General features: G+C 30.7%; 1 long non-coding RNA gene across 1 annotated transcript; it reads left to right on the top strand.

Annotated features, from left to right (window-relative positions):
- Positions 1-3,989: 3,989 nt before the first annotated feature.
- LOC114167681 (uncharacterized) lies at positions 3,990-11,172 on the top strand. Its single transcript, XR_014984874.1, has 2 exons — positions 3,990-4,283; positions 5,516-11,172. It is a non-coding gene; the product is annotated as an uncharacterized LOC114167681 (long non-coding RNA).
- The last annotated feature ends 13,281 nt before the right edge of the window (positions 11,173-24,453 follow it).

The following is a 24,453-nucleotide window of genomic DNA, read 5'->3' as shown; positions in this document are numbered from 1 at the left end:
TGGGAGATGAAACCACTACACAACTAAATTGCAACTACATAAAAATTGTTGGTGCTTGCTTGTTAGGTTTTTATTTATAATAATAGTAGTAGTATTTATTTACATGGAAAATATGAAGTTTTTATTATTGGTAGAGATTATTTATTGACTAAACAAGTATTAATTAACATACAACATGAGTATTTTTTTTGACATGGTTTATCATACTTGGCCAGTAGACAAAGTTATGGTGGAACATAGGACCGAGTAAAGCGAGTAAAACACTCGCTTTAGGCCTCAAGGATAAGAAGATTTTTAAAAAAAAAAAATTTACTACTAATATTTCTTTATTAAATTATCTTTAAGAAAAAAAAAGGCCTCAAAACTTTTTTAATACTAATTAATATACTTCTATTAAACTAATTATAGAATTATGTTTAAGATAAAAAAGCCTCAAAAAAATATTTTATTACTAATAATCTCTATTATTATTAGTAGTAAAAATGATAATTAATGAGTTAAAATATATTTTTAGTAAATTATAATTTTGTTTACAAGAAAAAGAGAATGATTAGCTATCTTTATTCTTTTATAATGAATCTTAATTCTATTTTCTTCTTTTGTCTCTTTATGACTTCTCTTACCTCTCCTTTATTTTCTTCTTATAGTCTTTGTGACTTCTCTTACTTCTCTTTACTTTATTTTCTTCTGATAGTCTTTTTTCTAGGGTATTAACATATTACATCCCTTAAATCTCTTGAATCTCATGTTACCTATGTGTATCAATCTTTTCATCCTCATTTCTGATTAATATGTTTTTTTTTTCTATTTGTGTTGTTGTTATTTTTATTTTGTTTTGGATTTGTATTAGAATTAGAAATGTGTTTCTTATGCCTAGTTTTGTTTTTCGGTACTTTTAGATTTATAGAGTTTTTTTTTTTTTTTTTTGCAAATATCTTACGGAGAAACTGAAGTTTTTTACAAAACTATTAATTAGATTATGATTTAGTCTTTTGGTGGATAATAAATTAATTTGAGCATAATTCAAAGTTGGGTTTTCTGTAGAAAAATAATTCAAGTTTATGAAAAAAAAAACTTACTATTAAGTTTAGAAGAACAATATTTTTTAATTATTTTTATTAATGATTAATCTTAAAATAAATAACTTTGAAAGTTTGTGAAAAAGTTGAGACTTAAGAACGAAAAAGAGACTTGAGACATCAAGATACTGCAAGTCTACTATCGAGTTTATTTTCTTGACAACCAGAACCAGATTTTATTGTTTTAATTCATTCGTTTTATATATATTTATCTTTAGTAGTGTATATTATCATTTTTTTTATTTCATATAAAAATATATAGATATGTCAACTAGAAAATTTGAATTAGGCTATTCAAGAATTCAAAAGAAAAGAAGAATTGAGACTTTAATTGCATAACAAAAAGGAGCTATGAACAAAAAATAGCAAATGTATTTCCGGTGTGTAGATATTTCATTTTTGAAAGAAAAATGCTTAAAACTTAAAAAATCTTTAAAACATGATAATTTGTTGGATATTGATGGATTTGATTTAATTTCAGAATTAAATATCCTAAGAGAAATTATTTGTTTGGAAAATGATAAACTAATTGACATTCTTAATTATATAAAAAGGATAAATTCGTTTCCAAATGCATATATAACTTATAGAATAATGTTAATAATTATAGTATAAGTTGTTTCGGTCCAAAGAAGTTTCTCAAATATAAAGATAATACAAACTTATTTAAGATCAACAAAGAAAGACTAAACAGAGTAGTCCTATTATCTATTGAGAAATAAATGTTAAATGAAATTAATTATGACAGTTTAATAAATAATTTTGCATAAAAAAAAGCTAAAAAATAAATTTTAAATAAAAAAAAGATCTCATTTTTTAAGTTTGTTTTAGGCCTCCCAAATCATTGAGTCATCCCTGGTTGAGCATGCAGGAATAATCCCTTGATCGTGAATAACAACATAAGCTTTTAGCAGGGACAACTCAAGTGTTTGGAAGGCCTAAAACAAATTAAAAAAATGAGACCTTTTTTTTTTAAATTTATTTTTCAAACTTTTTTTTGATGCAAAAAATTAAACCTTTGAATATAATTTAATGAAGAAAAGTGCCTAGATTGTATATCCTTAGAAAAATCTATATCATTAATTTTACATATAACATTAACATAATTGATTAATGATACATAATAAAATAAAATTATTATATCATTAAAATTTATAATCAAATTTTGTAGTTATATAATATATTAGGAAGAATTGTATATTTTTGTCATTGTTAGAGTCAAATACAAGAGATATTTTACAATATAATATCATTTCGTAAGTGCCAACTAATATTTTAGTAGGAAAATGAGTTTTTAACCTCTAAATCTTGACAATTTTCTCTTACATCTTAATATGACATCTTTTAAGAGGTTTTCTATTTTTCCATTTTCTCATTTCTCTATGTTCCAAAATCAATTAGAGGATATCCCCTAAGGTTATAAGAAAAAGTTGTCAAAATTTTGTATTACAAAAATTAATATAATTTTTTTTAAATATATAATAAATCATTTATTTACATAATTATATTTAAGTATTTAATTATATATATATATATATATATAATATGCAAATAATATAAAAATTTAAGTAATTAATCATTATTATTACTTATAATGAATTAATTAAGAGTAAATAATGTTATTTTTATATTGGTTTCTTTATATTAAAGTAACGGATTATAAAAAATAGAACTAGTAATTAGAGCCGTCAAAATGGGTTATAACCCGCGAGCCAACCCGGCTCATCATGGGTTCGGGTCAGGTTGGGTTGAAAAAAATTTACAAATTTCAGTAGGGGTTAAAAATGAACCCAACCCACTAAGAACCCGGCTCATTCGAGTTGAACCCGTGATGAGTCAGGTTGGCTCACCAACCCGCCAATAAATTTTAAATATTAAATTAATATATATATATATATATATATATATATATATTATATGTATATATATATATATATATATATTATATTATATATGTATATATATATATATATGTATATATTGTAGATGGGGATAAAGAAGATGTTTCAAGAGATGAAAATGTTGTGGATTTATTCATTCAAGATTTTAATACTATAGTTTGATAGTGACAATAATGATTTGATGTTAGATTGTAATTTATATTTTTATGATTTTGGTTTGTATTTGGAGTTTAACATAATTTGGGATTTTATTTGGATTGTATTGAAGTTTATTTAGATTTTAATCGGAATTATAATTTAGTTTTTTTGAGATTGAAGAAAAACAATTGTGTGTGTTTTTTTTTTAATTAAGTGAGTCAGTGAGCCAACCCGTTTAACCCGCCAACCCATGGTGAGTCGGGTCGGGTTCTAATTTTGTTGGCTCGCTAATAAGTGAGCCGGGTTGGGTTGACCCACTAAGTGGCCAACCCGTCGCGGGCCGAACCGGGTTGGGTCGGGTGACCACTTTTGACAGCTCTACTAGTAATACTAATATTAATAATAATAGATTATATTAATAATAGTACTATTAATATTAATAATGATAATATTAATATTAATAATAATAATAATATCAATACTAATAATAATAATGATAACATTAAAAAAAATAAGGGTTAAATATAAATTTGTTTGTTTTAAATTATAAAATTCATACTAATTGGTTAGTGGTGTGTAGTAAACCAATATTGCTATAGGATTAAAATTTATAATTAAACTTTTAAGTTATATATTATATTAAAATGAAATACATATGCATGTGTAAAATCCCAGAAAATGGTATTTTAGAAGTGACAGTGGTTTAAAAATAGTGAGACTCGATTATTTTAATATTAAAAAGGTTTTAGTATAAATAGAATTGTTATAAACGAGTTTCATTATTTTAAAACACATCATCTCTCTAGAAACCACTTTTCTAAAGCTCTCTGACTTCTCTCTAAAAGTTCTGTCTTTCCGGTCGTCTAATTGAAGAACCGAGACCATAGGATTGATCCTTTCGACGAGCTCTTCAATTTGGACCGATCAGTTTCTCCGTTCGTGTAAGTTAAGTTTTCGCTGTCTTTTTGGGTCTTTTCTGTTTTCGGTGGCATGTAAGCCCTCCTCCACTTGCATGTGCTGTTTTATTTATCAATATGAGTCTCTGCTGATCAGAGATCATAATGATATGTCCTGATCGTTCTTGTGATGTTTCTATATGTAGATAGAGCATCCTGTGGAATTAGAGACGTTTGACGTTTATAGAGTTGTTTAAGCAGGAAACCAGGTAAGGGAAGCTAATGTCTATTATGTCTCACAAACCTTTTAAGAATGTTATTATATGATTATTCTGTAATTGACTGATGTGTTTGATAGGTGAATTGAGTTGTGACGTTTGAAAACGATAAATGCTTATGTTTTATATGTTGTTTGAGAATAATTGTATGCTATGGGTGCAATTGGATGCAATTGATGTGAATAATTTCATAGAATTAATGTTTGATACTCGAATGGTCTTTGGTGGAGGTTTTGAAGTTGTGTGGACTGGTTGAATAGGTATAATTTTGCTTAAATCAGTTTCTGTAGAATTATGCAGATTTGCTTACTCGCTGGGCGAGCCTACTCGCTGGGCGAATGAGTTTATCTGCAGAATTATGCAGAACACTGATCTGCATAATTATGCAGATTCGCATACTCGCTGGGCGAGTGCTACTCGCTGGGCTAGCATGGGCCAGTGGCTGGGCTAGTGCTACTCGCTGGGCTAATTTCCAAGTCAGGAACTTCCAGACCTGGACCAGTGGCTGGGCGAGTGGTACTAGCTGGGCGAGCGTGGCCAGTGGCTGGGCGAGTGGTACTAGCTGGGCGAGCGTGGCCAGTGGCTGGGCGAGTGGTACTAGCTGGGCGAGTGAGTCAGGACCTGAAACTTGTATTTTTGAGTTAAATTGGGTGGTACTTTAGTTATCATAGAAGCTTTGTAATTATTATGAATGATGAGTATATGATATGAGATTGCTCGTATGAGACTGAGTTGAGATTGGTTAATGCTAACCCAAGGAGGATTAGTAGTGATTGTGGTAGTGTATGCATTGAGGTAGGGATTGTCTTGGCAGTTATCCTGACGCTCTAATAACCATTCAAATTCTCAAGTAGAGAGGAATGGGGTATGTGGTGAGAGGAGCAGGAGGTCCTAGCCTAGGGGTTTTTCCTTGACCATAGGTGTTAACGGACTGACCTTGTATGTGGTAGAGTTTTGACTCTTAATCTGTCGCTCTGCAGAGCATGAGATGCCATTACAAGTGCATAACTGACTGGATCCAACCTCAATGCATGTATCCGGATTAATTGAGTCGTAGTTTATAAATATATGTGTGTGAATATATGCTTGTTTATAGTTGTAGATATATCAATATTATATGGTTTAAGAAAATTCTTTAAAAGTCATTAGCTTACCCTTCTTCTGTGTTTTTGTCTTGTGTTGTATGTTTCCTTTTGCGATGATCACCTATTCGGTGGGAGCAGTGGTGGATGCTGTTTCAGAGTCACCTCTGGAGGTTGAGGAACCATCTTTTAGGTCGGAAGGAGGTCTCAATGAGAAGCTGTTGTAAGTGGTTAGCTTGTGTTTAGGGTTGTAAAGGTTTGGTATGTATAATTGATATATTTATATAGTCTGATCATTTGTAAGACTGTATTAATATACTTTATACATTTGTTTATTTGTTTTGAATACTAAGGTGGAATATCCTATTTTATTAGTTTTAAGCTGCTAAAATTGGGATGTCACATTTTGGTATCAGAGCAGTTCGTCCTTAGGATGACTTGAGGGTTGTGGGTTCGTCATGTCTTGTAGGTTTAAGTACTCGGGTTTAGTAGAATTCATTTGTGAAACTAGAAGTATTAAGAACAGAAAACATCTTGATATAGTAGTGAGGGTGCACACTCATGACTAGATCAGAGGTAGTTTTTCTTTCTTAATTCTAAAGGTTTGGGTATATAAGAGTGATAGACCAAAGGTTTTGGCTATTAGTAGACGTTAGAGTTTTGTTTTTTTTTATGTTATGGTTTGTCTTTGTTGCACTTCTGTGCCTTGTGTTTAGTGTTTATAGTGATAAAGGGATGCATATTCAAGGTCAACTTGATCTACTAACCTTTATGAAGGTTGGAAGGGATCTCTGAAACAACTTCTTGTCTCAAAGATATGAAGTTGTTGTATGATGCTTATCGGTGAGCGAGGAAAGCTATGTTTTTGGTGTGTAGACTAAGATGTTGGAGTTGAGCAACAACGTGTGGAATGAAAGAGGTTTAAGACAAGTTCTTGGAATCAGATACCACAAGCTTTAGAAAAGGAGTTAAGTCTAGAGGTTAGCATAGGGGGAAGATATCAGTGTGTGCCAGTGCAACCATGTTTGAGAAAATTAACTTGGTTTTACCTTTGGGTAGTGTTCAGGTTCAGAGATATATAAATACAAGAGGTTCGAGGAGAAATGTCATTTGATATAGTCATATGACCATATCCATTGATTTTCTTGGATTGGTAAAAGAGAAGCAGATGGCAGATCCTAGGTTGCAGGATAGTGGGGTTGTGTGGCACAAAGGGAGCTAAGAAAAGTAGGAGACACTGAATGTGTATAAAGACGACAAATCTCTTATGGGAGGTTAAGATGAAGTAGAGTTTGAGGATCAATCAGGTAGGCTAATGTTTCCTAACTAGATGGAGAAACAAATTGTGGATGATATTGAGGTAGCATAAAAATTTTATGCTAGGTTAAAAAAAAAAAAAAAAAAAAAATCAGAAAAAGATGATTAGATCTTTTCAGTTGGTAGCAGCGTCAAAGTCGAGTATAGTAGGAATGTTGCAAAGAAAGTAGTTCACATGGGAAGAAAAAAAAAATGACCTTAGTATGAGGAAGAGGAATTCAAGTATTGAAAGATGAAGCGCATTGTTGAGTTTAATCTTGTGAGAATGGCAGAAACTAGTAAAGAAAGAGCATAGTCAAGGAGAAGAAAAGTCAGGAGTGGTCGAGATGGTGTTCATTGTAGTTGTTGCTGGAACAGTGAGCGCAAATGATCAGATTCAAGGATACAAGGTATAAAGGTGATGGCTGGACTAAAGGTTTGAGTTTCGCTTAGGTTGGGATATCTTTTGGTGTCACTGATATGGTAAATGAGTCATGGTTAACTACAAGAGGGCAGTTAGATTTTAAGTTGGTGGTTTTGTTACAGTTGTAGATAAGTGAAGTTTTCTTGGGTGTGTGGTTTGTCTTGTGGTGATCAAAGGATTCAAATTGAAAGTCAACATAAATTGTTTCCTTAGCAAAGTTTGGAGTATAATCTCAAGGGTAATTGGGTTTCTTTCCAAGCTCATTCTTGAGGATTGTGATGTCAAAGGAAGTCATGTTCCTTGTTTCAAGAAGGTGAGTAACTGGATGTGCATCAAGTATGGTATAATGTTGAAAAGAGAAAACAAAGTGTTACATTTATGAGTGTTTATCTAGAAAAGGTCATTGAAGAACAGACGTGAAAGATCTTTGTGTTGGAGAAACATTTTTGGTTATGTTTTGAAGCAGATGCTAGATCTAACCTTGAAGTAGTGAGGTTGTTATTGCATTGGAGTTTGAAGCAGAATCAATGTCAATAGTTCCTTACTTGAGGGTTTGTTCTAAAAGTGTAGAGTAGAGACGACAGGTGGAGTAGTTAGTGGTTTAGTTATAGTGTGTCACCTTAAGGATTACAGCATAACAATTTGGAAAGAGAAGTGGTGGTACGTTAAGATATACAAGCGTAAGTGTGTTAAAAAGAGGTGAATCTTCTATGATGGATGATTAGAAGGAGTGGAAACATGTGGAAGGAAAGGAAGTTCTAAGAGTGACTCTAAGTAAGGTTTTTCGAGTAGGTTGTTGTTGTTATCAAGGTTTTGTGGCAAGTTTCCCATGTATGAAGAATTTCGTCAAGATGTTGAAGAAGAGCAGATTTGGCGTTTCAAAGTTGATCATTCTTGGTACAAGTCTTTGAGGTCTTTAGTGACTAAACAACTAGATGTGAGAATGTTTGTTGATCAGAGTGGCGCAGCGGAATGATGATAGGACATGCTTATCAATAGTGGGAGTACATGAGGAGAAGTAATTTTGTACTCATGACCTGGTGGTTGATGTGATAACAAGTTCTCTAAAAATAGAAAAGGTGTCATTAGTATGTGGACTAGTAAAAGGCATTCAGTGATCATCCAAAGCCAGAAGTGTGAAGTTGCACAAAGGAAGTCGGACAAGAAAAGTAGAAGATGAACAAAGTTATGGTTTCACGATTGGATGTCAACTTAGAAGCGAGAAAGTAAGAGTGGATGCTTAACCAGGAAAATGGGTCAAAGCTTTGGTTTGATGAGGTAAGAGTAAGAGTTGGTGAAGTATAGGAATCTGAGTGAGAAGTGGAGTGATGAAAAGGTTTCATTAGTATAGTTATTTAACTAAAACTATTAAGTTTCTCAAAATGGTTGAGAAAAAGCCAAGTGGACAATCCTAGTTTGGGATGTATCATAGAGTTACTACCAATCAAACTATAAATTTCAAGTCAAGAAAATATGTGGTTCTAAGATTTCTTTTAAAGGATGGTTACAAGTCAGTGGTTTATTGATGAAGATGGAGTGCCGAGAAAATCTGGTGGTTGCAACGGTTAAAAGTTTTAGTTGGAAGTGGAATAACTTGGTTGTGAACTTTGTTATCTTTGGTCAAAGTCAATAAAGGAAGCAATATGTTATAAGGGTATTTATGAATAAGAGTGACTAAGGTTATTAATGTGTGGCAGTAGATCAGAAGTCGTGTGTGATCAAGTTAGTGGAGTGATGTTTCAAGAAAGGGATAAGGTGAGGTGAAGTGATAACTAACATGTTAAGTTGAAGATCTGAGACCATCTTTATATTTTGGTAGGAACCTACAAGATTTATGAGGAAACTTATGGAAGGTGAGTTGGTAAATCATACATTAATTGGTTATTCAAGACATAAAAGATCTTTCAGGTTTGAGGTTTGGAGTTGAGAAGTTGTTGTGAGAGAAAGGGCTAGATCAATCTGCACTATTGAACACTATATCGCTTGGCATAGAGGCAAAGTTTGCAGTGAGTTCAAGTGTTGAAGTGTTACGTCAGCCAAGTCTAAGTGGTTGTTATAAGAGAAAATGAAGAGAGCATAATTTTCGTCTACCTGATGAGTGAATTTTCGAGGACGAAAATTTTTCTTGTTGGGGAGAATGTAAAATCCCAGAAAATGGTATTTTAGAAGTGACAGTGGTTTAAAAATAGTGAGACTCGATTATTTTAATATTAAAAAGGTTTTAGTATAAATAGAATTGTTATAAACGAGTTTCATTATTTTAAAACACATCATCTCTCTAGAAACCACTTTTCTAAAGCTCTCTGACTTCTCTCTAAAAGTTCTGTCTTTCCGGTCGTCTAATTGAAGAACCGAGACCATAGGATTGATCCTCTCGACGAGCTCTTCAATTTGGACCGATCAGTTTCTCCGTTCGTGTAAGTTAAGTTTTCGCTGTCTTTTTGGGTCTTTTCTGTTTTCGGTGGCATGTAAGCCCTCCTCCACTTGCATGTGCTGTTTTATTTATCAATATGAGTCTCTGCTGATCAGAGATCATAATGATATGTCCTGATCGTTCTTGTGATGTTTCTATATGTAGATAGAGCATCCTGTGGAATTAGAGACGTTTGACGTTTATAGAGTTGTTTAAGCAGGAAACCAGGTAAGGGAAGCTAATGTCTATTATGTCTCACAAACCTTTTAAGAATGTTATTATATGATTATTCTGTAATTGACTGATGTGTTTGATAGGTGAATTGAGTTGTGACGTTTGAAAACGATAAATGCTTATGTTTTATATGTTGTTTGAGAATAATTGTATGCTATGGGTGCAATTGGATGCAATTGATGTGAATAATTTCATAGAATTAATGTTTGATACTCGAATGGTCTTTGGTGGAGGTTTTGAAGTTGTGTGGACTGGTTGAATAGGTATAATTTTGCTTAAATCAGTTTCTGTAGAATTATGCAGATTTGCTTACTCGCTGGGCGAGCCTACTCGCTGGGCGAATGAGTTTATCTGCAGAATTATGCAGAACACTGATCTGCATAATTATGCAGATTCGCATACTCGCTGGGCGAGTGCTACTCGCTGGGCTAGCATGGGCCAGTGGCTGGGCTAGTGATACTCGCTGGGCTAATTTCCAAGTCAGGAACTTCCAGACCTGGACCAGTGGCTGGGCGAGTGGTACTAGCTGGGCGAGCGTGGCCAGTGGCTGGGCGAGTGGTACTAGCTGGGCGAGCGTGGCCAGTGGCTGGGCGAGTGGTACTAGCTGGGCGAGTGAGTCAGGACCTGAAACTTGTATTTTTGAGTTAAATTGGGTGGTACTTTAGTTATCATAGAAGCTTTGTAATTATTATGAATGATGAGTATATGATATGAGATTGCTCGTATGAGACTGAGTTGAGATTGGTTAATGCTAACCCAAGGAGGATTAGTAGTGATTGTGGTAGTGTATGCATTGAGGTAGGGATTGTCTTGGCAGTTATCCTGACGCTCTAATAACCATTCAAATTCTCAAGTAGAGAGGAATGGGGTATGTGGTGAGAGGAGCAGGAGGTCCTAGCCTAGGGGTTTTTCCTTGACCATAGGTGTTAACGGATTGACCTTGTATGTGGTAGAGTTTTGACTCTTAATCTGTCGCTCTGCAGAGCATGAGATGCCATTACAAGTGCATAACTGACTGGATCCAACCTCAATGCATGTATCCGGATTAATTGAGTCGTAGTTTATAAATATATGTGTGTGAATATATGCTTGTTTATAGTTGTAGATATATCAATATTATATGGTTTAAGAAAATTCTTTAAAAGTCATTAGCCTACCCTTCTTCTGTGTTTTTGTCTTGTGTTGTATGTTTCCTTTTGCGATGATCACCTATTCGGTGGGAGCAGTGGTGGATGCTGTTTCAGAGTCACCTCTGGAGGTTGAGGAACCATCTTTTAGGTCGGAAGGAGGTCTCAATGAGAAGCTGTTGTAAGTGGTTAGCTTGTGTTTAGGGTTGTAAAGGTTTGGTATGTATAATTGATATATTTATATAGTCTGATCATTTGTAAGACTGTATTAATATACTTTATACATTTGTTTATTTGTTTTGAATACTAAGGTGGAATATCCTATTTTATTAGTTTTAAGCTACTAAAATTGGGATGTCACATTTTAACACCCCTCCTCACGAGAGCGTGTCAGGTCAGCAGCCCAATGCACCCCAACCCCTCTCCCCTCAGGCCTAAAGCCACCAGGCAGGTTGTTGCCAGCGGGACTCGAACCCCAGCCCTGACCTTTAACACTCTCCCACAAGGAGAAGTGTCACCAGTTGTGCTGCACTTTTTTGTAACACCCCTCCTCACGAGAGCGTGTCAGGTCAGCAGCCCAATGCACCCCAACCCCTCTCCCCTCAGGCCTAAAGCCACCAGGCAGGTTGTTGCCAGCGGGACTCGAACCCCAGCCCTGACCTTTAACACTCTCCCACAAGGAGAAGTGTCACCAGTTGTGCTGCACTTTTTTGTAACACCCCTCCTCACGAGAGCGTGTCAGGTCAGCAGCCCAATGCACCCCAACCCCTCCTCACGAGAGCGTGTTAAAGGTCAGGGCTGGGGTTCGAGTCCCGCTGGCAACAACCTGCCTGGTGGCTTTAGGCCTGAGGGGAGAGGGGTTGGGGTGCATTGGGCTGCTGACCTGACACGCTCTCGTGAGGAGGGGTGTTACAGCATGCATATTATATTATGTAATATGGTCTTCTACGAAATAAATAGAAGTTGATTATAAACGGATTACAAGAAAAAGAAGTATTAAAAAGGTGTTGGTATATGAAATTAGAGAAAACGACAATAATATTAGGATTAAAAATGGTGAAAAGAATATACAAACAACAAACGTCATTCAAATGTGTGTATGCGACCTAGTAAGATAGGAGAAAAGATAAAAGTAACAATAAATTATATTTGATTTGATATTTGAGATGGCTTTACAATACTCGCTTAAGTCTATACTCTATTAAGTTCGCATCCCGCCTAAATCTACATATGAAAAGGGAAAATTCTAAGATCAAGGTTCAAATATCTTTCTCATCAACTATGTATTATTGATCAATAATTCGCATGGATATTGGTTTGGATTGATCCAACAAAACAATAATCTTCATGCGTTGACAATCATTTAGATGAAGTCCTTAACTTTTATGTTTCGTGTCTCCTTAATTGCCCTCATGTTTCACAATGAGGTAAATTATTTTTTCAGTAAATATAGTGTTGATTATATGATCTCTCATGCTCCATACTTATATAACTCTTATTATTCCATAATTATAGGACCCCTAATATTCTAGAAGTAAACATCCCAGTTAAGTTCACCAAACTCTCAAAATCAAAATACGAAATTAAGTGAATGTATACCGTATATATAAAAAAATAAAATAAATAGTTTAAACAATATATAATTCAAAGAAAATCTCTAAGATTCAATGTGATAAATTGTATTTGACTTCATGGTAAAAGTTTATAGTTAAATAAAATATTCAACTATAGATTCCAATTTTGTACAACTAAAAAGAATGAAAAAAAAAAACACTTATTCTCTCCAACAATTTGATAAAGTTAATCTTGTAATGATAAACCTTATAATCATTAAGTCAATTTCAAAATACATCAATATTTGTCCTAATAAATTTGGACACAATGTAAGAATCACATAATCCAATGAAAGATAATTACTTTGCTCTTACTTATTGCTTTAGTATTGTAAGGACCTAATATATATTATGGGTTTTAGAAGTGTATTAACTTTTTTAAAAGGTTTAATTAATCGTAAGGTACCCAGTTTGGTACTAGAGTGTCAAATTGGTACCCGCTTTTAAAAAAGTGTCAATTGCATCCCATCTTTTAAAAATTGCTTCAATTAGGTCCCTTTCAGACAGAGTTGACTAACGTCGTTAGTCAACGTGCCACGTGTCAATCTGTGGTTTTTTTGATTTTTTTTTTAAAAAAATTAAATTTTTTTTTTAATTTTAAATTTTTTTTTTTAAATTTTAAAAAAAATAAAATAAAAATGCCACGTGTCAAGTCCCTGTGTGTGACACGTGGCATTGTCAGTGCCACGTGGCATTGTAATGCCACGTGTCAGTGTCACTATTAGATGTCATTGTGTTGATTTCGATTTGGTCCCCACATATGTCTTTTTGTTTCAATTTAGTACCTAAGTATGTGTATCTGATTCAATTTTGTCCCAATTTTTTTTTTTAATAATTAAAATATTTTTGTAATCCATTTTTTATAAGATTAAAAATAATTAAGTATAAATATTTTTACAAAATTAAGTACTAATATTTATAATGTTTATCTCAATTTCAGACCAAATTTATTATTTGTATGAATGTTATGTTATTTATAAGTACTAAAATGACTTTTACCACTAAATTTTAATATAAATATCAAATACTTAATTTTTTTTAAACTTTTATACTTAATTACTTTTAATTTTATTAAAAAATATTTTAATTATTAAAAATTATTAGGTCAAAATTGAATCAAATACACATAAGTAGGTACTAAATTGAAACGAAAAAACATAAATGGGGACTAAATCGAAATCATCACAATGGCATCTGATAGTGACACTGACACATGGCATTACAATGCCACGTGGCACTGACAATGCCACGTGTCACACACAGGGACTTGACACGTGGCATTTTTATTTTTTTTTTAAAAAAAATTTAAAAAAAATTAATTTTTTTTTAAAAAAAATCAAAAAAACCACAGATTGACACGTGGCACGTTGACTAACGGCGTTAGTCAACTCTGTCTGAAAGGGATCTAATTGAAGCAATTTTCAAAAGTTGGGATGCAATTGACACTTTTTTAAAAGCGGGTACCAATTTGACACTCTAGTACCAAACTGGGTACCTTACGATTAATTAAACCTTTTTAAAATTATAATTGTGTTGTATATTTTGTGATTTTAATTTTCAATTATTTTGAAACTATACTAACTATATTGACATTTCAATTAAAATATGGTTTTAGTATTATTTTAAATAAATAAATCTGAATATTTAAAAGGATTAAGGTAGTCGTTAAAAAAATAATTAATTGATTAAGTTAAATTTTTCATATTTTACATCTTTATTTCAAATTGATAAATTTAATACTTGTTTCAATTATATAGATCTTAAATATTAAGTCATTTTTTATATAAATAAATCATCAATTCCTATAATTAACAATATATTTAATAATTTTATTATTTAATATTTAATTAAGATATCCATGAGTTTGATTTTGAAAATTTGTATCTAAAGTCTAACTAATTTGAATTTAACTTAATTCAAACTCAGTCTAAAGCAAGTGAATAAGGTGGCTGGCGGGCAAGAAAACAAGCTGAAAGTAGTGTTCTGACATATTTAAAAAGGACATAACTTCTGGCATAAATAAAAAAAAGAAAAAAGTTAAAGGTAAATTACGTTACCTCCAGCTAAATTTGTCCTTATTAATTATATATCTATATATATTTATTTATAAAAAAAATTATTTTATAAATAATAAAATAAAAAAAGGTGTATCACTTTATTAAAATCTAGAGTTAAATATTAAAAATGTTTATACATATAATTAAGGAAATCATTTAATTTTTCTTATATGCTTGTTTTTCTTTAGTAACGTATCTCTTTAAATTTTTGGTTATTATATAGGTTTCGCAAGTATGACTATTACTTAAGGAACAATATAAAAAAAATCTAACCGAAAATCCAAATTCTTAACATTTGTCAGTAATGATATACGACATTTCTTTGATTTTGACATCGTATTCACAAATGTTCTTGAATGACTTGCCATTCTATACGTAAAAATAACGCCTTGGTTAATGCATATTATTTCAGGAAAAAGTTGTTTAACACCGACCACCATTTTGACAATTTTTATGATGATATGTGACGACCATTACTTTAAACATTTACAATCACGTATAAACAAACTTTTCATATTATTGTTATTATTATTACGTAGAAATAGTTTTTGTCATCATGTCCTTTTAATGCAAGTAATAATCAATAAGATTAAAAACTCAATCTTTGAAAAATCCACAACATAATTGTTTAGTGAAGGAGAACTAAAATTAAAGACGAAAAAGTTAGATTATGATGATAATAAAAATTTGGATTAAGCAATGGAGAAAATTAAGAGGTATTTGGTTTGGTATGATTTATTGATCAATGAATGAGAGAAATATTAACAAGGAACCCAATGTTCCCTTTTATCCCATGTTTTAGAGTCCCAACTATGATACACACCGTCTGCTCTAACAGACCAAAAAATACGTTGATGTCCTTTTTCGTTACCTGGTATCAAACTGAATGTTGCACATTGTCGATCCCATTTGAATCCACCACTTTGGTTCTCCATGTTCAGCAATTTTACGTAAGCATTCCCATTTCCAGGGCGAATTTCCACATCTTGACCCTCAAAATCATCATAAAAGAACAATTTTGCTGAGCCTGGAGGCAAGTCGTTCTCAATGGATATTCCTATAACATTTATATCAATCGAACCGTTTGAGTCAGAATTTGCAGACACTAGACTCTGCAAATTCAAACACAACTACAAACAAAATCATAAACAAAACACGAATTGAGTTTGAGATCGACATTTTCTGTACTCTATCATCTACGATTCTGCTTCTTTCTGACTACATATATAGGTATACCAACTCTCTAGATAAGTTTCATTCACTCAAATACTTTTCATTCATTCGATTCTATCATTTATTGGAATGATTATCTTATTAATTTCTTCTTACTTCACTTAGACCGTTCTTTTTAAGCAAAAATAATTATTTATATGAAAAAATATATAATGTTTATATATTTCTAATTAAAGTAGAGTTATTTCCTTATAAAAAAATCATCTGGAGGAAGGAAAGAAAAGGCATTTATACTTGTTTGAATACATGTGAAATTAATTTAATATTTTATTTAATAAACTTAATTAAGTTTCCATTCCTTTTGATTAACATATTTTTAATTGTCTATATATATTATAACTTTTAGATGGTACATAGAAGCTATCATATTAAAATAATTAATTAATTAACTTTTCTTTTAATAAATAACGGTTATATATAATGTTTTTACTGCTATTTTTAGAAAATTGCATATGTATAGTTGTTTGCTTCTCTCGTTTTTGTGATTAATTACTTATATAAATAATAAAATTATATATATTTGGGCTACTCAATTAATATATATAATATTACTTCTTTGAATTCTATTGTGTTGTTTGGTCCTTATAAATACAACACTGACCTCTTTATATACATAATATATTCGTAATTTATTTTTATATGTAAAATAATGATTAAAAATATTTATATATATATATATACCTAAATATAAATGATATTTATATTTCTTCTAATTTTAAATAGATATTAATTTCATCATTTATACATTTTTTTTATTTTAAAAATTATATTTACTAAAAATGAAACAAAAAATATGTAAATAAAAAATTAAAGTCTCATAATTAATAAAAAATAAACAACTATTTTGTAAAATAAAAAGAAAATAAAAATAAATAAAGTGTATCACTTTATTGAAATCTAGAGTTACGTATTAAAAATGTTCAATTCATATAATTAAGGAAAGCATTTTATTTTTCTTATATGCTTTCTTGATAGGATTTTTTTAAGCAAAGCATCCCTTTGAATTTTTTGTTATTACATAGGCTTTTCAAATACGACTATTACTTTGTATATTTTCAGTAATGATATACAATATTTATTTTATTTTGATATCGTATACCATCACATTATGATATTGGAAAAGATGACAATATAATTCTTTAGTCACGCATAATTAAAATTATAAAGACAAAGAACTTAGATTGATCATAATGAAAATTTGCCTTAAGCAATACTGATAATTAACAGTTATTTAATTTGTTATGATTTATTGATCGACAAATTGAAAGAATCGCTAACAAGAACTCCATTGTTCCCTTTTTTTTCAAACTTGTAGAGTCTCAACTGTGATACAAACCAAATGCTTTAAGTGACCAATAAATGCGTTGCTGTTCTTTTTCAATACTTGGTATCACGAATGAGAATTGAGATCGACATTTTCTGTGCTATGCTATGTCATTTACGATTTTACTTCTGTCTATATATAGGTGTGTGTGTGTGTGTGAGGCTCTGTTGATGATTTTCATTCACTCAAGGACTGTTATGAATCATTTGGTTTTGTCTACATGTTATTTATTTAAATATAAATTGACAATGATCCCTTTAGCTTTGATCTAATTAACGGATTTTGGTATCATTCTCATTATATATAAAAACCCAAATTAGGCCATAACTGAAATATTAATAGTGTTTCATAAAATTATTAATCTAGATAACTGAAAAAAAAAATTATAAAATGATAAAAACATGTCATACAAAAACTCAAATTAGGCCATAACTAAAATATTAATAGTGTTTCATAAAACATTTTGGGGCCTTCTGGATGCTTAAAGGGAGTACTTGACTTGCTTTATCCTTAAACTAACCCTAATTTTTAGTTTTTGTGATGGATAAAGTTGTATCATTTTTAATATTCAACTTTTCATGTATGAATGTTTCATAATCACATTAGATATTTCTCTTTTTCTCAAAAGTTCTTAAAATATTTTTGAAATATTTTTTTTTTCAATCTGGTAAAAATAAAACAAGTTAAAATTAAAATCAATTCAACTATTATTAAATATTTCTTGTAAATAATTGATTATCTTTATTTATAATTAATTAAGTGAAATAAATTATTATTTTAAAATATAATCGGTTATGTGATTGTATGTGCAAATAATATATTATATTATTTTATATTGATCTTTCATATCCAATCAAAACAAAATTGTCAATTATCACTTATAGCACTCGATTAATTTTGTTTTAGGAAGTTTATATGTATGTTTTCTTTGAAAATCAAATAATAAGTTTTTTAAAAGGCTTATGACATTTTTTTTCTAAGTTGTCCAAATTGCTCAAATATCCTAAGTAGTTTAACATTGTGCACTTTATTAGAACTAGAGATGAAAAATTGAATAAAATTCTTGAAAAGTTTGTTAGAATCTCTTTCTTGATCTCCATAACTTTCTAGAATTCATCACAACAGAGGTTATATCTTTTCAAACATTTTCTTTTTTGTGATATTCTGTATCGTCTTAGTATAGTGGTGCAATAGGTTTATATACGTATATGTTGTCCATCTTGATAATTTTAAATAAAAAATTACCATTTTTTGTACTATAACATATTGCATTTGAATTGTTAAGGCATAGACAAGTTTTTACATAATTAGACGAAACTCTAAATAGTCTTGTTATATACTCTTATGGTTTTGATGATAAAAAATAATTTTATGCTTTGGTGTATCTAATAATGCTACTTAGTATGAAATAGGTAATATAAGTCTATAAGAAGCTTAGATGAAGTCTTCAAGAAAAGAGAAGTAGTCTACAAAAAAGTGTTAGGCGCATATATATGAAACACATGTTCAATATACAAGAAGCGTCAAATGCATGCATAGGAAGCTTAAACATAATGTACAAGAAGTATAAAATGCATTCATATGAAGTTTAGACACACTCTGAAATAAAGTATATAAGATCATGTGAAGTTTACAAAAGTAATAGAGCATATGAAGATTAAACACACTATACACAAAATCTAAAGAGAATATATGATACTCAGAAAGTAAAAAAAAAAAAGTATGAAGTCGTGTACAAGATGTAAATGCAAATGGAGAGACAAAGCATAAAAGTCAAAATCATAAGAACCATTATAAATGAGACCTACAACGTCAATTACTCTCGTACTAGGTACGATCATATCAATAATCAAACATGCATGCAAAGGTGAGAAATTTAATTTAAAACATCAAACATATGATACATATATCACACATGTACATATTGTAACTTAACAACTTGTTCATTAACATATAACAAAAGTTACATTGGTATATTGTCACCAAAATGAAGGAATTCCCCGCAACATTCCGAATACTAACACTCACAAAAGAGGATGAAACTCTCGGTTGCCTCTCCAATTTGAAGTGTGATCGCGACATAATGCCTTATAAAAGACTCACATGTATTAGGCATGCTTTACCAACTACTAACACCCATATTCAACAAGTGTAATTTATGGATCAACTATAATGTATAAACATTCATCTTCTCACCCTTTGACTTAAGTTAGCTTGTCTCGACCTTTGGTTTAGGTTAGTCGTCTCGACCAAAATTTGGCTAGGGCTATCTCGGTCAAATTCGATCAAATATTGGCTAGGAGCGACTAGGCCAAATTTCAATCAAGATCGACTCGACTGAAATACAGAAGGGCAGACTTGGCTGAATTCGGTTGAATTTCACCCTAAATTCGGTCGAGTCAGTTCAGGGTGAAATTCAACCGAATTTGGTCGAAGTTTGACTAGTGTCGACTGGGTTCAACTTCGACTAGGAATGACTCTGACGAATTCTTCCAAATTTTGACCGATAACAACTTGATTGAATTCTGCCAAATTTTGGGCAGGCCGAATTCAGCCAAATGCCGACTCGATCGAAATTTGATCAAGGCCATCTTGTTGGAGATGGACTGAATTTTGACTAAGGCTAAGGCCTACCTTCGACTTAAGTCGACACATCTTGACCTTCAACTCGGGCCAGCCTGTCTCCACCTTTGTCCCAGGTCGACTCAACTCGACCTTTGGCCTAGGCCGACTTATCTTGACTATCGACTCGTGCCGACTGTCTCGACCTTTGACCTGGTCTGACCCATATCGACTTTCGGTCTAGTTTAACGTTGGCCCCGAGTCGACCTGTCTCGACCTTTAGCCTGAGTCACCATGTCTTGAAGTTGGGCCTAGATCGAGCCGACCTAGATTGAAGGTTGAGATGGGTTGACCCGTCTCAACATTTAGATCTGATTCGCATTGTGTTTATCTTTGGCCTTATCGAGTCCCTTTCCACCTTAGGGTTTGGTTGGCTCATCTCGACCCTTGGTTTAGGTGGACCTGTCACAACTTTTAACTCAGGTAAATCCATCTTGACCTTTGAGTTAGACTGGCCTATCTTAACTTTAAAGTGAGTCAATTCATCTCGATCTTTGACCCAAATCAATGATAAGAAAATTTATCTTTCACTTTCTTTGGTGTATCTATTTATGTTTCTTTGAATTTGAAGTTTAATGTTACTAGTTAACTATAAAAACTTATATTAAAAGTTTGTGTAGCGTGTACCTATAGAACTAGAAATAAAAACTTTCTGGAATATATATATATATATATATATATATATATATATATATATATATATATATATTAAAACTAAATTCTTTAGAAACTAAAACTAAAATGGAAAAAACTCTCTTGTGTAATCTTTTCTAAAAGAAAAAATTATCTACAAAAATGATTTAATATTAGAAAAAAAACCTTCTTGTGTTTTTTTTTTTTTCGTATAGAAGTCCCACATGATATTGAGTGAATGAATCCAAGTATGACCTATTATTAAATAAGTCATATCACAGATTTTTAGAAGTTCTTAGAAGCTCACTACAAAGTATTTTATAGTTCATAGTTCAACACACTTTAATTTAGATTATCCTCGTAAAGATACCTGCAAACATGCTAATGTTGACTTTTTTTTAATCTTCAATTTTAGTATGTCACCATGTGTGGCTCCATTTAATGCATGTTTTTCCAACCAAAGTGCAAATAACTTTATTAAATATTTTTGGAACTGCTTTTTAAATAATTTTTAACACATTGATATTATTGAATTTTCTTTAATTAAATTATTTTTTATGTTCTGAAATATTATTATATTCAACTTTTATGGGAAAGAGGGGGCCATGGCCCCCCAAATTTTTTAATATCTTATTTAATTTTAAATATATTTTTAAAAAATTTAATATTTTTAATATAATTTAATATTTTAAAATTTTTTATAAATATTTATATCTATATTTAAAGAAACTCCTTTTTTTATTGTATATATTTATTTTTTAATCTCATCTTTTAAATATTTTTTAAAATAAAAATAATTATTTTATTAACATTACCTTTTAAACGATGATTTGTTCAATTTAACTATTTATTGGGTTTGACTTTTTTAAATTTAATCTTGATGAAAATTAATTATAGTAAAATTATAAAAAATATTTGTATTTAATTTTATTATTATAAAAATAACAATAATTATAATTTTATTATTTTTTATTATCATAAAAGTTTTAAATACAATTTTTTATTAGTTTATATAAAAATTTTGGGATTACTCTTTTAATTCATATTTTCGTTAAAAAATATCAAGTTATTCCTCGAGTTTTTTTTTTTTTTTATCTGAATTTGGTTACGATTTTTTATAAAAATGATGCAATTTAATTTTTTTTCGTCAAATTTTTTGAATCAGATCAAGATTTTTTCATTAAAACTAAAGATGGTTTGTTTTGTTGGTATAATAAATGAAAAATCCTTACTTTAAGAAATTTAACGAAATGATCAAATTGCATCAATTTTTAGAAAACCGAGACCAAATTGAGCCTAAAAAAATAGAGGACCAATTTGATATTTTTAAAAAAATAAATAAACCAAAAAAGTAATTCAACCAACATTTTAGCAATCCCAAAATTTTGGTTGAAGATCCGCCATTGATTGTATTGAATAATAATGTATACATTTTAAATATTTATCTTATATAATTCATACACACTTAAATTTAATTAATATCTTATATATTTTTTAATCATATCCAATGTATTGATCTATACTCCTTCTATCATACAATAATGGCAATCAATCAAATGAAAATATTAAAACTAATTAGTGTTGTTGAATATTTTGGATGAAACTTTTTTCTCTCACTAATAGGTTTGTCGAAATGATAAGTAGTTAAGATAGAAGGAGCTAGTGGGTCATGATCCCCAATTTTTTTTTTAATTTTTAAATTATATTTTTGGCATTTATATATATATTATCCATAATTATTTTCATAAGTAGGATAAAAATAATCTCCTAATTAATAATAAATAACCATGATAATATCTCAATATGCCCCTCAAGTTGTTGGAGCATGATCTTTTATGTTTAACTTGCACAAAAAAAAAATACTCAAATTGTGTTTTTTCGAGGGCCTTTGTGAAATTGTCTACTAGTGTACCTTGGTAGGAATATATGAAGGACAAATGGTCCCAGCTCTTACTTCATTGCGAATAAAGTGACAATCTTTTTCAATATGTTTTGTTCTTTCATGAAAAATTGGATTCTTAGCAATATGTAATGTTGATTGACTATCACAATACAATCACATCTCTTTAGAATCATTAACTCCCAACTCACCAAGTAACTATTTAAGCCATTTTAACTCACATGTGATTGCCGCCATAGAGCAATATTCTGCCCATGTAGAAGAACGTGAAACCATTGATTGTATCTTAGTTTTCCAAGATATTGGAGACGAACCAAGAAGCACCATCGAACCAATCAAATAATGTTTTGTAAGTGGACAACCCGCCCAATCCGAATCACACCATCCTTATAGTTCTAGTTTACTATTAGACCGTAATACAATACCTTGTCCCGGATATTTCTTCAAATATCTTGCTACCCTTAAAGTTGATTCCCAATGATCTTTACGAGGATTCTACATAAATTGAGATAAAACGTGGGTAGAGTAATCAAGATCATGTCTAGTCACAGATAAATAAATTAATCGTCCAATCAGCCTTCGATAGGGTTCTAAATCTTCAAGAGGTGTACCAGAAGCTAATGCTAGCTTATAGTGTTGTTCCATTGGAAAATCCATGGCTTAGCACCTAACAAACATGTGTCTTCAATGATTTCCAATGCATACTTTCTCTAACAAAGATAAAATCCCCAAGATTATGTACTACTTCCAACCCTAAAAAGTATTTTAAGACTCATAGGTCCTTCATATGAAAACAAGAACTTAAGTAAGCTTTAAAAAATTTTATGGGTATAATATTATTTCCTACATTAATTAAGTCTTCCATATAGGTTAGCATATAAAGATGTATTTGTCCACTATGCAATATAAACAATGAGTAATCTGAATATGATTGAACAAAGCCATATGCTTCAATGTCGTAGCCAACTTAGCAAACCAACAATGAGGAGCTTGTTTTAAGCCATACAACAACTTTTTCAACCTACAAACCAAATTTGGTTCAGATTTTTGAAACCATGGAGGGAATTTCGTGTATACCTCCTCAACTAAATCACCATGGAGAAAAGCATTATGGACATCCATTTAGTGAACTTCCCACTTCTTGATTATCATCGTTGCCAAGAAGGTACGAACAATAACCATTGTTTTTCACCATAATCTCTTACGGTTCTAAAAATAAAATAGTTCTCCCTATAATTTTCCTGAGCTCTTGATACCATGTTAAGAATTAGAAGAAGTAGAGCAAGGAAACTTCTTACTCCTTTATTCATATGTCACTCATATATACATCAAATAATGTCCATAATCATATAAATCAAATTGTCCATAATTATGTCCATAAAATCATGTTCATATTTTTGTGCATAAATAGGATAAGAAAATCTCTCCTAATTAATAATAAATAACCCTGATAATATCTCAATTTCTATTTTAATTCTTTATAATGTGATCCAGGAAAGCATCCTCAAATATGGGAATATCCAATGAGACAAAGAGATTATAAGAGATTATTTAAAATGGGTTTCCTATCAAATATAACTTCAAAACTATCTTTTTTTTTTCTAAGGAGAAACATTCAAGGAGATTTCACGTTTAAAATGTTTCCTTCTTTGCTAGAATATCCAGATTTGAAGAATTTATCAATCATGCTTGAATTATGTCAATCTTTGACAAAAATAGGGAATCAAGGAAATTTTACTTTATTGATCATTTAGTTTGTCTTATTTTAACTTTTCTTGTTTCTACATCTACAACAAAAATATCATTTTTTTCAATGAAGATTATCAAATAGGATTGCAGAATAAAATGGAAGATGAATTTCTTGCAGACAATATGGTTATTTACATTGAAAAAGAAATAACTACAAATTTTAGTTCTGATTCAGTTATTGATGAGTTCAACAATCCTTTAAATATCTGTGATTTCTTTTATATATGAGGGTGAGGAAGGTATGTTAGAGATTCCACATTGGCTAGAGATAACACAAAGTTATAGTAGATAAGTAAGTGTAAACCTCATTTCAAAAATCAATTTTCTAGGATTGAGTTAGAATTAAAATCCACTTCTTAAGACTCATCGTTAGCTTTAAGTCATAACTATAAGTAATGTGTCTTATAAAACACTTTCTAAAACCATGATGAATAAGTCGCACTAAAAGCTAACA

Source organism: Vigna unguiculata, chromosome 10, assembly GCF_037176805.1.
Source record: "Vigna unguiculata cultivar grain cowpea cultivar isolate G323 ecotype 2 chromosome 10, ASM3717680v1, whole genome shotgun sequence".
Taxonomy (NCBI): Eukaryota; Viridiplantae; Streptophyta; class Magnoliopsida; order Fabales; family Fabaceae; genus Vigna; species Vigna unguiculata.
The sequence above is the reverse complement of the archived record's forward strand: the minus strand, read 5'-3'. Positions and strand labels throughout refer to the sequence as shown.